General features: G+C 51.4%; 1 protein-coding gene across 2 annotated transcripts in view; it reads right to left on the bottom strand.

Moving 5' to 3' along the window:
- NPAT (nuclear protein, coactivator of histone transcription) overlaps positions 1 to 13,905 on the bottom strand; it is a 1,036,854-nt gene that overhangs the window by 198,456 nt on the left and 824,493 nt on the right. The gene's annotated exons all lie outside the window — the stretch shown is intronic.

Genomic DNA, 13,905 nt, shown 5'->3' with positions numbered 1-13,905 from the left:
AGGGTAACAAGTTATCTCTGGGAGAAGAATCCATGGAAAGAACATTACGGCAAGTAATTTCTCCTTCAATGGATTGCCTTTCTCCCGCAGATTCCTCATCAGATAGACTCCCGAAGCAGTATGTGTGAAGGAGGCAGGATGTCCTTATACGAGGAAACATTGCAACACTACTCTCCCAAAACCACAAGCTATACCGAGGCAATAGTGTTTGCTGAATGTATGCAGTGAGGACCAAGTTGCCGATCAGCAGATGTCCATCACTGGCACCTCCATCTGCAGAGCTGAAAAGGCAGCCACCCACCTTGTGGAGTTGGGCTCTGATGCCCGGAGTTAATTCCTTCCCTGCATTGAGTTAATATTCTGAAATGCAGAGTAGGAGCCACCTAGAGATGGTCTGCTTGGAGAGCGAAACCTTTTCTTGCCATCAAGAAGGCTATGAACAGTTGGCCCGCTTTCCAAAATTCCGCTGTTCCCGCAACATAAAAGCTAAGAGCCTTCTTTGGGACTAGTTTATGGAACTGCTCCTCCTCCTTGAAGGGGTGCAGAGGTGGGTAGAAAACAGGCAGGTCAATAGCCAGGGACAGATGGAACTTCAAGATCACTTTAGGTAAAAACCCTGGTCGTACCATAAGAGAAACGTTCTCCCTGAAAAAACTGAGAAATGGTGGCTTGCATGACAGGGCCTGCAGCGCACGCACTGACCAGTCTGGCTGACATAATGGCCACCAGTAAAACAGTCTTTAGAGTGCGTAAACGAATGGAGCAATAGTGCGAAGGCTCAAAGGAAGTCACCATGAGTAAAGTGAAAACCAAGTTAAGGTCTCAGTCTGGGAAAACAAAGGGAACAGGCAGAAACTTATTTTCAAGGTTCTTCAGTAATTGGGCCATAACCGGGATCATGAAGAAAGACCCTTGATCCAGAGATCTTTTTAACACAGACAAAGCCACCAAGTATCCTTTGACTGTTCCAACCTGAAGGCCTAACGAGGCCACTGACAGAAGGAACTCCATCACTGCAGTGATGGGGCAAGAGATAGTCAATCTCGCACTCCCTGCACCACGCCTCGAATCTCCTCCACTTGTACAGATACAGCGATTTTGTTGACCGTCTACGTGCAGCCAGTAGCACAATAAGTACCTTCTCCAAGAGTTCACAGTCCTCATACCTCATCCTTTCAAGAGCCACACATGTAGGTTGAGAGATCCCGGGTTCAGATGGAGTACCTGACCCTCTAACTTAGATAGGAGATTTGCATCCACAGAGGTGGGCATAAGGCCAAGCCCAGAAGCTACGAGTACCACGTTCTCCTCGACCAATACGGGGTGATCAAGATCAGGGTTGCTCAGAACCGCCACAACCGCTTGAGAACTCAGAGGGAAGGAATAGTGGTGGTCAAAAGTCCACTTCACCAGAAATACATCCCCTTGTGTACCTCTATCTGGTAATTCCCTTAAGCAAAACTGTCTGCACTTCCTGTTGGACTCCATGGCTAACAGATCCACTGCTGGGGTACCTTACAGAGAAGACCACCTCTAGGACTTCCTGGCATACTTCCCACATTTGAGACCCTGCTCTGCCTCCTCAGTGTCCGCCAATACATTCTCTGTGCCTGCCATATGTACTGCTGAGACTGAGATCTGATTCTCTGAACCCCAGAACCACAGCTGCATCGCCTCTCTGCAAAGGGGAGGGGAGCCAACGCCATCATGCCTATTCAGGTTCTACATGGCCACTGTATTGTCTGTCATAATCAGAATGCGCTTCCCTTTGAGAGAGGGTGCAAACACTTTCAGGGCTAACCTGATCACTGGTTGCTCTAGTTGTTGATGTGCCATTGAGCTTCTATCGTGGACCAAAGACCGCACACCTTCAATTTCTCTCAATGAGGGCCCCAACCCCTCAGTGACGCATCCGTGACCACCTTGGCCTGTAGCCACAAGGTCAGAAAGTTTCCACTGCCAACATTTTCTTGCTGCTGGCTCACCAAGACAGATCGTTGGCCACCCACTGGGACACTTTTAGAATGTCTTTTAAAGTGCGGAAATACTGGGGCCATTGACCGCGCAGGAGCCATTGCAGGGACTGCATCCGCAGTTTGGCCTATGACACTAGAAAAATCCAGGCGGCCATGGTACCCAAGAGGCGAAGGAAGGACGCCACTGGCAAGGTTTTGTGGCACTACAACACCTGAACAGCTGCCTGACACTGGCAACTCTCCACCCCACTCTAGAGCCAGGACCGCTCCGATGAACTGGAGCCTCTGTGTTGGTGTCGTGTGGGACTTCTGTAAGTATAGGGAGAATCCCAGCTTGTGGAGTAGCAAGCAGGTGTCCTCGAGGTAGGACAAAACTTGCTACGTCAACTTCCCTCAGATCCACCAGTCGTCCAGGTATGGGAACACATGGACGCCAGATCTCCCAAGTGAGCCGCGACTACCGCCATGAGCCTGGTGGAGACCCTCTAGCCAGAGGTTAATCCAAAGGGGAGCACCTTTAACTGGTAGTGCTTGTCCCCTATGAGGAATATCAGGAATTTCCTGTGCTTTGTTGGATCGGCACACGGAAATATGGATTCTGGAGATCCATCAACACCAGCCAGCCCTGACATCTGAGAGCGTGAAGAATTTCTCTCAACATCACCATCTTGAACTTTCTCAGGCACTTGTTCAAGGTCCAGAGGTCTAAGATGGGATAGAGTGCTCCCCCTTTCTTGGGTACCAGGAAATACTGGGAATACTAGCCAGATCCTCTCTGCTCAGGATGCACCTCGTCCACTGCTCCCTTCAAAAGAAGGATTGCTGGGGAGGAGGGGTTGGCCTGTCCGGCAGCCTTTTTAAGAAAGGCAGACAGTAACCCCACTGGACGAGCTGTAGCGCCCAGGCATCGGAGGTAATCTCCCACCATTGAGGCCAGTGCTAGCCTATCTGTCCTACGACCGGGGAAACGTGGGGTGAGAAATTAAAGCGGCTTCGAGGGTGGAGCCGGCCAAGCCACCACCATCTGCTGGCCTCTGGAGGCCCCAATGCCCCTTCGGAGCATGAGAAACACCTCTGCCGCTGCCTGGGTTGAGCAAGCTGAGCCTTCATGCCAAAGGGGATGCAACGCCTGTACCCTCTTCCCCTGGAGGCGAAGCCAAAGGAGGCTCTTGCCGGCTGCTGGACAGCTAGGCCCATTGACTAATTGGCCAGGTTGGAGTCCTTAAATTTCTCCAAGGACTCTGCTTTTGGACCGAACAAATTGAAGCCATCAAAAGCGATGTCCAGTAACTTGTTATGGACATTGGGCGAGAACCCAGATGTATGAAGGTAAGCCTGCCTTCTCAAGAAAGCCGCTGACCCCATGGATCTCTCGACGCAGTCCGCAACGTCCAGGCCTGTTTGCAACGACTGCCGGGCCACCTCCTTAACATCATCCACCAGCCTCTAGAAGCCCTCCCGCATCTCTTCTTAGGGAAAGTGCTGGGCGGCTTCCTGTGAGAAACCTGAAGGTGTCTCTCCCGCTAGTCCCTGGGGATCTGTCATTCAGGTGGCCAGGACACGCCCATCACTTTTGGATCCAGTTCCTGTGGGTGGACCAGTGCGGCAGGATCACCTGGATGAGGGGTCTTCGGTGAGTGAGACATCTGATGCGGAATACCCTTCCCTGTAACACCTTTTCCCCATCCTACCAGGTAGGATACTTAGGAACGCAACCCCCCCCCCCCCCTTTCCACGACACAAACACTTTCCCACGGACAGCTCATCATGAGCGAAAACGGGCTAACACCAGAGCCGTATACTCGATGTGTTCCAATACAATGGTCAGGCAATTACTGATCATTACACACACCTGACTTCCATCACACTCCCCACATGGATATAAGGCGGAGTAGGAAAGCACACTCTGAGCAAGGCAAAACACACAAGGAAGCAGCAGTTCCAAGATGGCAGTTTAATACAAGGAGAAAGACAGCGAGACCAAAGAGGGTTGGAAGGAGGGAAGTGTCCTTGACCTTTTCCGACCGTTACTTTCGTGTACCTTGGAAAATAAGAAACCTAAGACCGGGGACTAAAGCTGAACAAACCTGCATTGTGTGTCGGAGGTACCCGGGGCTCTCCTGCGTCGATAACCAAAGCGGGAAGGAACAATTGCTGCCGTGGTACTGTCCTTGGCTCCTACAACAAAGCAGCACCAGTTAAGATAGCACAATTGGTGAGTCGGAGAGACTGATAGCAGACAAGCATGTGTTTAGAACCAAGATTGCAAGCAGCAACAATGTATGAAGAAATCTAAAGAGAACTGTGTGAAAAGTATGTAACGATCAACACGAATACAATTGAAAACCAGCGGTGTGACTGAACTTTTGGAAGCCAAGAAAGATACCAATGACAGTGATCTGGCGCCACATGGGTGCTCATTTGAAGGTCTCTGTTAGGTATCCAACTGGGGTGGCAATTGGGCAAAAGGTAAACTAGAAATCGAAGTGGTCCTGCAACGGCTCAAGCTAAATCCGGTGCACATTCGAAAGTCTTCGATAGTTTAATGCAAACTGAGATTGGTCCGAGCCTGGCTGAGGGAGACTAATTGTATAAGAGCAAGGATCTGAGCCCGGCTGAGGGGATCCGGGGTGAAACGTGAGTCACCCGAGAAAAATATTCTCTGAACATTGAAAAAAGGGGAATCTGAGAGCGGAAGAGGGGGATCCAGGGTGAACCACAATAATTGAGTATGAATAAGAGGAAAGGAACTTTGTGTTTTGTTTTGGTACATCAGGCCCTCTAAATCAAGAGACTTTGAAGTAAAGAGACTTGGGTACAGAAGACCCTGATGCTGGTAATGGAACTGTATCCTTGTGCCGAAGAAGCGAGAGTGTGTGCTTTGCTCGAGTGAACCGCCTTGTCCTGTGCTGACAACGTGGGGAATGGAGACCAACGGCCTGAACATCCTGACATATCATTTTGTGAACATTTTTCTTTTTCATGAACATTACCCCACACTATTTTGGATTTAGCCGTAAGGATTGGCAATAGTTATGAGCTGGGTCTCCCATTGCTGACTTGTATTTCTTCGCAAAGGCTGAGATCACCAGCGGAATGGTTTATGGCTTCTGCCACAAGGTGGGGATGGCGTCAGCAATAGCCAAATTAAAAAATGGCATGGCCCTCTCAGGAGAGGGTCCTTCGACCAGAATGTCATTAAGCTCATAGCCCGACAAGGACCTGGTGGGGGCCTTCCTGCCTAGGGTATCCACCACCCTATCCACCATGGCAATATACTTCGCATTAGTATGGCCATAAGGGTGAGCCTGTTGTGTCTCCAAATAGGGAGATGTGTCCAGGCCATTGGCTTCGTGAAGACCCTCAGCTAAGGCGACCAAATCTGCCTGATCAGCAAAATAAACTTTTTCACAAGCAGGGTCGAGGCCACACGACATCTGGTAGTCAGTCATCGAAAATTGTCATCATTGTGTCGAAGAAATGAGTCCTTGAATTTGGGACATAAAACCGCTCCGCTCGTCGATGCCTGAGGCGCACTGGTCTTGAGTGGCACACTAGCGAACAGCAGCACTGAGGCTGCGCCAACTTTACTCAGCTCAGAGCCCGACGGCTTTGATGAAAGTCATAGTTGTCAGCCTATGACCAGGGGTCACCGGGCACCACAGGAGCCACCAAGGCCTGCTGCTTCGAGGGATCACCCGTGCCCGCAGCCGCTCTTCGAAACGCATCGAGCATCTGTTCTTTTAAAGGGCTCCCAGTCGTCCCTAGGTGTAGGCCTTGCTGACGACTTACCAGCTCACCCGACGAGTCGGACTCATGCCTGTGCTGATGGCACCGCTTCTTATGGGAGGAAGTGGAGTGACTTTGAGAGTGCAACATCTTTTTTTATTTCTTTCGATGCCTGTCTTTCAGGAGTAGGCCCTTCCCCATCTCTGCTCAGGAGACTTTCATGTGGGCCGGACTACTGCAAGTTTCACAGCCCTCTCCTGCAGCGATTTAAGATTCATTTCCCAACAGGAACCACAGTCCTCGGTGATGTGACTGACACTGAGGCACCAAACACAGACATTGTGTGGGTCAGTAACGGACATCTTGGAACTGCAGCATTTGAAGCCCAACACCTTGGGAGCCCTTCTGGACCAAGAAGATCCACAACCCTCTTCTTTTTAGTTACAAGTGTGAGGCATAGAAGTAGACATTTTGACATGATGGTGGACTCTTTACTTGGACATTCTGACGGACTCCCTAGTTCCTTATTAGAGGAAGGGCAATCCCTCTGAGAGTTAGGGAGGGATGGGTTTCCTCTTCATTTTTGGTTAAATACAAGTCTTTGCCAACCACCATGCCACCAATATGTCCGACTTGTGCCACCCTTACAATAAATGGGGCCTCATTCCGAGTGTGGCAGCCTTGTCCAGACCTGCACACCACGAGTCCAATGCCGGAAACTCTGTACCCGCAAATATGACTCACAGTGTTACTGTTGCGCCTGCACCGTGAATGCAAACAGCAGCTGCTACTGGGAGCCGTGCCGATAACAGTCACATCAGTAGTACGGCTTAATTCGCAGTACCAGCAACATGGAAACACTGGCATGAAAATGCCAGTCCCACTGTGAATACAGCGCCGGAAACACTGGCACCGCAGAGCAGGCGTTAAGCAGTCTTAGGTGTGCAGCCACAGGTGGTTATAATCAGCCCAGCTGCATACAATGAGCACTGTGAATGCCGAAAAAGGACCACACCCACACCCCACAGACCTAAAACAATCGTGCTGGCAGCTGCAGCAGCAGTAATGGAGCTGGGGGACCTTCATGTAGGGATCCAATATGAGCAACAAGTGGAAGAGGCAGAAAGGCAGAGGATGCGGCGGAGGCGCAGGAGGATGATGGCCATGCACATGAGCAATGGCCAGCAGGTAGCACCCCGCAGGCAGCCACCCATACCCTCCTTAAGGGGCACACCCTGGAGCCTCTCAGGCACACAGATCCACACCCTATATCGGCTGGATAGGGAGGCCATAACCTACATAGTGGACCTAATCCAGGATGATATCCAGAGCCTAATCGTCATCAGGACTGCATACCACCCTTACTCGAGGTGGTATCGGTGCTGCATTTTATGGCCACCAGCACCTTCTCACACCGTGGGAAAGCTGCATGGGTTATCCCAACCAGGTTTTTCCACGGTGCTTGTATAGGTCCTGGATGCCCTCCTGCGGCACGTGTCAGACCACATAGCCCTCCTCAGAACACCTGCCCAGGTCAATGTGACTAAAGTGGGGTTCCATGCCCAACGTGATAGGGGCGCTGGACTGCACGCACGTGGAGCTGGTGGCCAGACATGCCAATGAGGCCGTCTACCGCAACCGGAAACTGTTCCACTCCTTGAATGTCCAGGATGTGTGTGATGCAGACGTTCCTCATTACCCACTGCAGCGCACACTTCCCTGTATCTTCGCACAATTCCATGGTGCTGTGTAACTACACACTCCCAGGGTGTGATGGTACATGGCACGATACAGCGTAGAGCAGACCTGGCTATTGGGTGAGTGGAAGTACTGACACATAGCATGTGCACTGTGGAAGGGGGGAGGTTGACCACTCTCACCAGTGCACGTGCGTTATGCAACAGCATGTCCACATGTTGCATGCATAAGCGGGAGGGCATGTCTGGCATGTGGTGCATGGGCAAAGGGAGCGCACCCCATCGCAAATGGTCCGCAGAAGGACAGGCACAACACATGCACTGCAGGTACCAGAATGCATCACACCGTGCACATCAACAGCACCGTGCCCCACAGCATGAAGCCAGGTGACCTGCCTGCCACAAGCACATATACCCATATGCATGTAACAAGAATCTGAACAATAGTCTAACACAGAATGATGAATGGGAGAGATGACCAATGTACAACATGCAAATGCCAAACAATAAATGGCAGACAACATTGAAAAAGTAGATAGCTGTGTCGCCATAGGGGTAATGGGCAAGGTGGGAGCCATATGGGGCCGGGAATGTGGGCGCAATCCCCCCCGCCTTACAATACACAAGAAGCAAGGGTCATCCAGCGGAGGGGGAAGACAACAGTGACGCTGAGATCTCATTGCAGGGATGCCATTGATGGGCACGAGGCACGCTATCAACTAAATAACCCACTAATTTTGAGCACAAAGCACATGCACATGGCCTAGGCCATACACAACAATTGACACCGTACAGCAAATAAAGCACCCCCTCACATAAATAATGAATGTTCAGTCATGATTTGCAATTCAACACCCAGTGTATTTATATGAATGGAAAAATGTACAGGTGGACCAACACTCCCTTCCCCAACTATCTCTCCCCACTCTCCCTACCCAACTATCCCTCCCCACTCCCCCTGCTCAACTTGTGTCACACTGTTAATATCTCAGTCCAAGAAACACCCATGACACATGTTTGATCAGGGCCTATTTTCTTGGCTGCTTGCCACCTAGCCCACCCGTGTGCCCTGTAGCAGACTGGCGCATTGACCTCCGCCTTGGGCTGCTCTGGTGAGAACTAGCAGGCATGGAGCTTGTGGACAGCGTGTGGGAATGCTCACTGGCCCGTCGTTCAAAGGGCCCTCTGCAGGGACATTGCCAATGACTTGGCCATGGGAGAGATAATGCTATTGTCCTCGCTGACTCTCCCGGCCAGGAGTACAAGTGCAGACGTTGCACGTCTGAGGGCACGGGCAGTGCGGCGCCCAGTGGCCTGCGCGCTTTCCCGCATTAGCTGTGCCTCAGTGCAGAGCAGGGCTGCCTCGCCCTGCATCAGGCAGGAGTCCTCCAGGTGCTGCGGCACCAGGGCTGACGTTCTTTCCTGCCTTTCCTCGATGCGGCGCAGACGGCCATCCAGGTCCCGGACATTGGGGAAGGGCGGGCGTGGGGGGGCTTGTCAAGCTCGGGGGCTGAATTATGGCCACTCATAAGTGGCATTGTCCGTGGTGTCCCCGCGGTTTCACCGGCATCATCTGCTTCCTCATCGCTGTACTCAGGCACATATATTGGAGGCTGCTGGGGTGGGGGTAGTTACAGTCCTCCTGCTGTCGCCCTTATAGGAATTCGCGCCATGGCTGGAGCTGCCAGGATTGGAGCGGCAGATGTTGTGGCCACTGCAGGGGCTGCCTGGGTTGGAAAGGCAGCTGTTACGACTGCAGGGGCTGGCTGGGTTGGAGGGGCAGTAGTGACAGTCACAGTGTGTGCGGACATCTCCTGGGTGGTGGTGCGTGGAGTCGACCGCCTTCCACGTCTGGTGATGTGCCCGAGGGTGAAAGAAAGGCATGATGTTCGGGACCAGTGTGGCTTCAAAAGACCCTGATACATTGGAAGATACAAGGAAAAATGTGATGGCTGACCCAGTTGCACGCCCAGTATGTGTATTGGTTGTTTGTGGTTCATCTGGCAGGGACATGGAAGGCCAATGAAATTGCCATTGGATGGGAGGGTGGGCATGTGTGGGTGCAGGTGAGGGCTGGCATTGTCGTGCTGTGGTGGCACGGCAGGAACGCATTGCGGTATGCAGTGGCAGGGTGCCTTGTGTCTGGGGACATGCTTGTTCACTTGGCAATACAGGGTGCCTGTGCAGTGTTCCTCAGGGATTTCAGGCACGAGTCATTGTGATTGGGCCTGGGTGTATAGCTGCAAAAGCACCTTGGGTGTTGATTCAGGTGTGTGTGAGTGTGCCTGCAGGGTGTGATTTGAGGAACGGGGACTGTGCAATTGCCATTTCAGTGCAGTAGTGGTACGGTGGTGAGGGCAGGGTGGGTGTTCATATTGGGACTTCATGTACTCACCGGCCTCAACAGGTGTCCCGGCTCCGGCCTCCACAGCGCCCACTCCTTCAAAGGCCTCCATGTGCAGCACGCTGCTGCACTTCTCCTCCCAAGGAATGAGGCGGATTGGGGAGGAGGGTCCACCACCGGTGCCCATGCATTGTCTGCGGTGTGCAGACAGGGGGTTCCGAACCCTCAGGAGGTGGTCATCCCACTGCTTGTGGCACTCTTTCAATGTGCGTGGGGTCGTCCCCACTGCTGACATCTTTTGTGTCACCTCTTCTCAGAGCACCTTTTTCCTTGGCGCTGGTCCGTGGAAAGCAACTCCCCGGCATGCTGGACTATGGTCTCTGCCAGCATGTGCAGCTCTGCCTCCGAGAAGCGCGGCTTGTGCTGCCGAGTGTCACGGATGTGCAATGCCATGATCACGTTTTGATTTCAGCAGTCAGGAGGGGTGGATGTCTACTGGATCCTGCAAATTGCAATGGATTGTGTTTTAATGATGGCTGCCGGCCTGTTTCCTGTTCCGGCAATCTCTTTATTTCCGGTTACAATATTGCTGGTACTGCTGCATCCAGCATAGCCATGCCCAAACCAGGGGGACCGGCACCCAGGGTGATGGTGTGGCCGGATTTTGACGTTTTCCACAGTGTTTCTGTGATGCCGGTGAGTTGCTGGAAACGGTGGGACCGGCATCATGGAAACACTGATTCTTTACTGCCACACTCGGAATGAGGCCCATGGTCTTGATGCTCACAATATTTAATCTTTAATTTCATTGTACAGCCCCCCCCAACCCTCTTTGCTCTCAAGCACACTTTCTTTTTGCGTCCCAAAATCCCTTTGTACCAATCCCATTTCCTTTCTTCTTCGCTTTTTGTGCCCAAGGACTTGCATGTCTTGCCCCTCAGCAGGTCATCTACCACTCTCCACCACTTCCAGTCTCATCTTAAAGATTTTCTCCTCACTTCCGTTTCTTAGATTAATGGGTTCTAAATGATCTGCTTAATGAACTGTACCTCCTAACTTTGTGCAGCGCTTTGGCAAAAGCGCTATGCAAGTCAATAAAATACAAGTATACCCATACCAGGAATCTCTGGAGGACCACTCTACCCAAACGAGCATCCTGTCCTATGAATGCATCCAGACCAAAATGCTTGTCACAAGTGTGCAGAGAAGCCCAGGTGGCCAGCCACCTGACAGATGTCCAGCACAGGGACACCCTTCGGTACAGCAGAGGCAGCAGTCAGACCTCTAATGGAATGGGTGCTGAGTCCATTAGGCACATATTTCCCAGCCAGATCATAACATTCTGATATACCAAGGACAATTCACCTGGCAGTAACAGCACTGCCGGCACAGGCACAATTGCTACTCAAAGAGCTGGTCATCCTTCCTGATGGCCCTTATCTGAAACATACAATCGAAGAGCCCTCGTGGGGACAAGGATTTCTTCATTAAAGACAAACAATATAAATTCAATACACTGGAGGTTAAGAGGGTCACCCGAGGCAGCCCCCCCAATAGGCAAATAACCCATTCACTACTGTCTGGCAGAGTTCCCACTAATAGGAGGATGACAAAAGTCTGCTCAAAGTATCCCCTGCACATGCCCATTTGCTGCAATATTGGCGGCAGAGAGGGGCATGTTCTTCAGAGCCCACAACCACAAGTGCATGGCTTTTGTGCAGAGGCAGCGACCCTACACCACTCCACTTGTTGAAGTAGTACATGGCCACTGTTTGTTGACAGTAAAAATCCATCCACACACACCACATACAGTGGGAGGGAAAGCCACCAGGGCCAGCCCGATGGCCCAAAGTTCTAATAGGTTGATGTGTTCCCAAGCCTCAGATGGGGACCAGAGGGCACTCACCATCAGAACCCACAGGTGGGCCCTCAACAACTGAGGGGTGCGTCAGTCAGGATGATCAGTTGGGGGGCAAAGCATGCTTCCCAGGTACCCCCTTCCGTAAGTTGGGGTGTAGGGACCTCCACAACCGGACCCGAGACACCTTGCAGGAAACCCACAAAACGTCTGACATGTAGCCTCCAAATTGACCACTCCGAAGAAGTCACTGTAGAGAACACTTTTGCAGCAGGGACTCCGGTGCTAATAGGATTCAAGAGGCCAAGAGGCCCAGAAAATGCCTGTGAGAGTGTCCATTACCACTCTGATAAACTGGAGAGATGGGGTGGCAAGCCAGGGACTTGAGGTTTAGGAAGCAGGCCAGACACATTTAGCAGCTTGGTTAAAAACACATGGTGCAGATGAAAGACTGAATGGTAGTGCCCAGAGCTGTTAATGAGAATACCCAGCTACAAACCTGAGGTACCACATGTGCTTCTAATGGATCGGCATATGGAAGAAGGAGAACTGAAGGTACAGTGACAAACCAGTTCTGGAGCTCAAGGCCCTGAAGGATCCAGGCTAAGGTGACCTTGAATTTTCCCTTGCACAGGTACAAGTTCAAAAGTCACTGAACATGGTTGGGATGCAGGCCCCTGTCCTTTGTCACCAGAAAGTAAAGATCCTGCCCACCCACCCGACACCAAGGTCTAAAGCAGGTACCAGAGCAAAGGTGCTCTTTTCCAAGAGAACCTGAATTTCCTCTAACAGAAGAGGACCCAGGAAGGCCGAAGGGCGAGAGGAAGAGAAGTCGGGTGGGCGATGAATGAAAGGAAGACATTATGCTAGCGATACCACTTATAAGGCCCAAGCATCTGAATTGGTGAGACAATACCATGACGAGCAGGGACCCTCTTCTGCCAGTTGAGAAGAATGGACCAGGTGCAAACTAAAAGGGTTTTTGAATACAGGCAGCTCAGTGGACAGCAATACCCCAGCCATGACGAGGAAAGCATTGCTGACCTGATTTACCCAAGGGGGTTTGAACCTCGCCACAGTGGCCAAAAGCTGGAGGCAGTTGGATGCAAAACATGTGGTCTTATTCCCTTAAACTTCTCCAAGGACTCATCAGACTTTGTTACAAACAGGTTGTCGTCTTCAAATGTCAGGTCAAGCAATTTGGCTTGAACATTTGGACCAAACCCCAAAGTCGTCAAACAGGAATACGTGTGACTAACGAACCAGGTGCCAATTACTGGGTAAAAACAGTCTGCAATGTCAAGGCCAGATTGTAGTGTGATGCGCCACCCTCTTACTATCCTCCAAGGAGGCAAGCCCATCCTTCTCCTGTGTCGTCAAGTTATCGCCTGTGTCTGGGATCACAACTCTGTGGGTGTACTTAGACAAAGCACACTGGGTATTCAAGGCTCTAATGGAATGGCTACCAGAAGCAACAACCTTTCCGCCCAGAGCATCCAACTTCGTGCTCTCCCTGCCCGGGGGTTTAGCAAACTGATTCCAATGTGGAGGTCTGAACTACAAGGTTCTCAGGAGTGGGGTGAGAAGAAAAACATCTCTGCTTCAGAAAGAGATGGTCTGTGCATTTTTGACAAGTCACGATCCGTCCACCAAAGGACCCGAGGCAGGCTTATGATATACCAACACATCAGGATTAAAAGGGAGCAGGGTGTCCCCTAGGTCGGACGCATTCATAAAATATCACTCAAGAGCAAATTATACTGTTGGTGTAGAGGGCAAAGCCCGCCCCACAAGCCCCAACATTTGGGCAATGGACCACTGAAAAGACATGCAATGCTTGCCATATGAAGACGTTCTAAAATTAGTCCACCTAACCAGGTGTGTCCAACTAGCTGGCACATCTCTCAAGCCTGTGCCAAATTAGCCAACTTCACATCTTGATTGTAGACCACCACAAATAAGTCTTGCCCTTCAGAGTCTAGGGATTCAAACTCAAAAGGTATGGGGCCCCTTCTTCATGCAAGATATAACCCATGTTCGATGGGAATTTGTTCTTAGATGCTAGAACATAATCCAGCAAAGCGCTGGGGATGCCACCCATGCCAAAAACTGATCCAAGGGCTGTGGGGGTAGAGCATTCCCAGGAGGGCGGCCAGAACCGAGCCAGCAAGTATGTGGTTGCATGCCAAGGTGGTACCTCTGCTGACTTCAAGAAGAGTAGGGCCTTGGCAAAGATGTCAAGCATCTTGTGCCTAAATGCTTTGCTAAGGAAGACCTACTGGATTGAGGTACCCGTGCCTG

Source organism: Ambystoma mexicanum, chromosome 7q, assembly GCF_040938575.1.
Source record: "Ambystoma mexicanum isolate Mex_15411 chromosome 7q, UKY_AmexF1_1, whole genome shotgun sequence".
NCBI classification, from domain to species: domain Eukaryota; kingdom Metazoa; phylum Chordata; class Amphibia; order Caudata; family Ambystomatidae; genus Ambystoma; species Ambystoma mexicanum.
The sequence above is the reverse complement of the archived record's forward strand: the minus strand, read 5'-3'. Positions and strand labels throughout refer to the sequence as shown.